We start from the raw sequence: 3825 nt of genomic DNA, 5'->3' as shown, positions 1-3825 counted from the left end.
GGCTCCTGGGGCTCGGGCTATGGGATTGTTTAATTGTGGTGTATTTGTGCTCAGGCTTGATCTGGGGTTGTAGGACCCTGCGAAGTGGGAAGGTCGCAGGCCCAAGCCCAAATATCTGCATCACCATTAAACAGCCCCTTAGCCCGAGCAAGCAGGCATGGGCCAGCTGCAGGTGTATAATTGCAGTGTAGACATACCCTATCACTGACCGATGACAACATGCAGGATATTCTGATACCCCATCTAGACAGCCCACGTGTAATGATTCTTTGCTTACTCAGTGTTTTGGCAAACACATGGCTGGCCAGTGCAGGCTTGGAAAATGAGAGCCTAGAAGCATGTGTAAGAGAATGGTTAACACCCCTTGGTTTATATTGTAGAAAGTCTTTAAACTGAGATTGGTTCATCCATTTTTGAAATGGTTTTCCTGCCAGTATTACAAGATACGTATGTATGCAATCTCTTGAAAATATGCTTTTCTTCTTTGTGAGGTTCTCGAGGGATCAGATCATGATTTCCATAGCTAGTGATTATTCATTTTTATAATGTGGTGTTTTATGTGACTCCATTAATTTTTCATTCATATCTGGTATAATCTAGGGGACTAAGTGTGGCTTCATATGCATAGATTGTGGATGAGTTTCTGTAGGTTATTGATATGAATATGGTTTCATATTTTAGCTCATATTTTGGTTCTCTTTAGGGCCTGGCTTTGATACACGCATTGGCATTTCTGCCATCGCCATCGCCTTTGCCATTAGTAAGTAACTTAATACTGAAAAAATAATTAGATGCCCTAGAGCTATGACTGTGTTTTGAGGTCCACAATCCAGGCTATTTTACTATTGCACTTCCTCTGTCTCATCCCCGCTCCCCACTTAACTCCTAAAGGTCATTGGATTTAGGATTCTTGAATTTCTCTGCCACTGACTAACTTTTTGCCCTCTGGTGCCATGAAAAAAATATGGCCATAGTTGAGATTGGACTGCCATTCCCTGGAGAGAAGCCTGTATTAATGCTCTTACTTATTTTCTCTGTCTGTAGTCTTGTAATTTGTTCATAATATTTTCCTGAACTAGGAAACCTGCTGTGATTCTGTCTTAATTTTCAGAGTAGCAACCATGTTAGTCTGTATCGGCAAAAAGAACAGGAGTACTTGTGGCACCTTAAAGACTAACAAATTTATTTAAGCATAAACTTTTGTGGGCTAAAATCCACTTCATCGGATGTATGCAGTGGAAAACACAGTAGGAAGATACAGACAGATAGATATAGAACATGGAAAAAATGGGTGTTGCCATATCAACTATAACAAGTGTAATTATTTAAGGTGGGCTATTGTCATCAGGAGGAAAAAAAAACTTTTGTAGCGATAATCAGGATGGCCCCAGGAGCGGCGCCAGGGTTTTTGGTGCACTAGGTGCAGGGCCGGCTCGCCGGTCCCACGGCTCCGGTGGACCTTCCACAGGCGTGCCTGCGGATGCTCCACCAGAGCCGCAGGACCAGCGGACCTTCCACAGGCATGTCTGCGGGAGGTCCACCGGAGCAGTCTGTCGCCATCCAAAATCCTGGTGCCCTAGGCGACTGCCTAGGTCGCCTAAATGGAAGCGCCGGCCCTGCGTTGATCACAGTTTAGATCCAGACCAACACACACAGCAATGGACTTTGATTGTTCCCCTTCATCTCTCTAGTGACTGACAAAATCTGTGTATTGGTTCAGTTATCTTCACACAGCTGCACTGGATGAGTAGATTTTATGCTATGTTTCACTTGTGCACTATTCCCCCACTCCCAGAGGCTGGGCTGAAACATGTTGCCTAGAGAACTGCAAGGCTGTGTAAGGGAAACAACAGTGGTCAGCAGATTAACAAATGGAGGAAGTGAAAACTGGAGAACCTGGCTTCTATATAATACTACTCCACTGTTCATTAGCTTTGCCTACATTACAGAAACTTAATGTATTACACAGTTTTCTGCCCCTCTTCCTCTACCTCCCCTCCCCAGCCCACGGTATCTAACACAGGGGTTCTCAAACTGGGGGTCGGGACCCCTCAGAGGGGCATGAGGTTATTAAATGGGGGGGTCGCATGCTGTCCACCTCCACCCCAAATCCCACTTTGCCTCCAGCATTTATAATGGTGTTAAATATATTAAAAAGTGTTTTTCATTTATGGGGGTGGGTCGCGCTCAGAGGTTTGCTATGTGAAAAGGGTCACCAGTACAAAAGTTTGAGAGCCACTGAACTAACAGAATGCAGATGGCAATATCTGTTAAAGTGTAGGTGTCTTGGCATTTAGCTACCAATGCCAGGAGGCAGTGTGCCTCAGTTTCCCCTTCCACACAGCAGTGTAGGACCATTATGCTTTTGCTGCTGTGCCAAGATTCCAGCATGTTTACCAGTATAAGCTGAAAAGCAACATGCTTGTGAGACTGTCTTGTCACCATCCCTAGTATGTACAAAAGTTTTTTCCAAAAATTAAGTATGTCACACATCTTCAAAGGGTTAACCACTAGTATTAACTCCTTTGTCTTGACCCATAGGTGGAGTAGCCAAAGACACAAGATAATCAGCAAATCTGTGGTGGACAGGCTCTGTTTACACAGTTTAGCTTATAAGGGGCCACAGGACTCTTTGCAGCTTTTACAGTTTAGCTTGTTCAGTGTGTATTGCTTTTCCCAATCCTTTTGTGTACCATGGTATGAATTTAGACCCAGAGTCTTCTATTCCTTTGGAGAAAGCTCTCAATTCAGGTATGTGTTTGGGGTTTTGGCAAGGAAAGGGTGCACTGCAACCATGCCTGCCTCGGCCCCTCCTTCTGGAATCTCTTTGTGTTGGGCCCCACTCCCTTGGGAAGCTTCTCAAGTGCAAAGTTTTTCTTCCTGCAGCCTTGAAGAGACAGTGTTACCTTTTACAAGGGTAGCAGGAACAACATCTTTCAATGAAGTGCTTTAGATTGGTAAGATCCCCTTGGTCACCCTCCTCTCTGTTCCCAAAAGGTCAGCTAGCTGGGCTCTCGCCTCCAGGAGATCTGACCCCCAGTCTTCCCTTAAAACCTGATCAACAGGTGAGGGGTCTGACATTTCAGATACAGATTCTTCACCCTCCTCTTGGGGAAAAGCCTTCCTACAAAAGGTGGGCAAACTCCCGTCCCCCCTCACCTTCCGTCTAGACTTTCCTCTCTGGGCTCCCCTGTCATAAACAGATAAGAAAAGTTAATAGCACAGAAGTACTTTATATCTCTTTGACTATATAGGGTTAACAAGTTCAGTATGCCTGGCTGTCACCTGACCAGAGGACCAATCAGGGGACAGGATACTTTCAAATCTTGAGGGAGGGAAGTTTCTGTGCTGGTCCTGTGATCATCTCCCTGGGTGGCAGGATAATCCACCTTGTAATGGGGTGGGCGTCCCAGCTGCTGACTGCCAGGAAGTGGCAGGCCCTACTCTGGGTTGCAGAGAGACATGTAACCAGGAGATGAAGTGGGGTCCTGACAACTGCTGTGGTGGGAATAGACCTCTGTAGCTGGAAGGCAAGCCCAACCTGAGGTGAAAGTGTGTGGTGTGGGGCGGATTTTGACTGACCAGTAAGGTCCTGTCGTGTAGGTAGCTTGTGAAGCCCACCGATGGGATCAGGAACAGTTTTCCTTTTGGGGACGCAGGAGTAGTGCCTCATGGGGGATGTCATGTACAATTCCCCCCTCTGAAACTTAGCCGTCCAAGAATTGGGGCCTGGAAATAGGTTTGGGATCCCCAGGCGTTAGCGGGCCCCTCGATAATGAGCGGTTTGAGGCCCTTGGTGCTAGGGGCTCTGAAAAGAGGATTTTG

This window comes from Chelonoidis abingdonii, chromosome 1, assembly GCF_003597395.2.
Source record: "Chelonoidis abingdonii isolate Lonesome George chromosome 1, CheloAbing_2.0, whole genome shotgun sequence".
NCBI lineage: Eukaryota > Metazoa > Chordata > Testudines > Testudinidae > Chelonoidis > Chelonoidis abingdonii.
The sequence above is the reverse complement of the archived record's forward strand: the minus strand, read 5'-3'. Positions refer to the sequence as shown.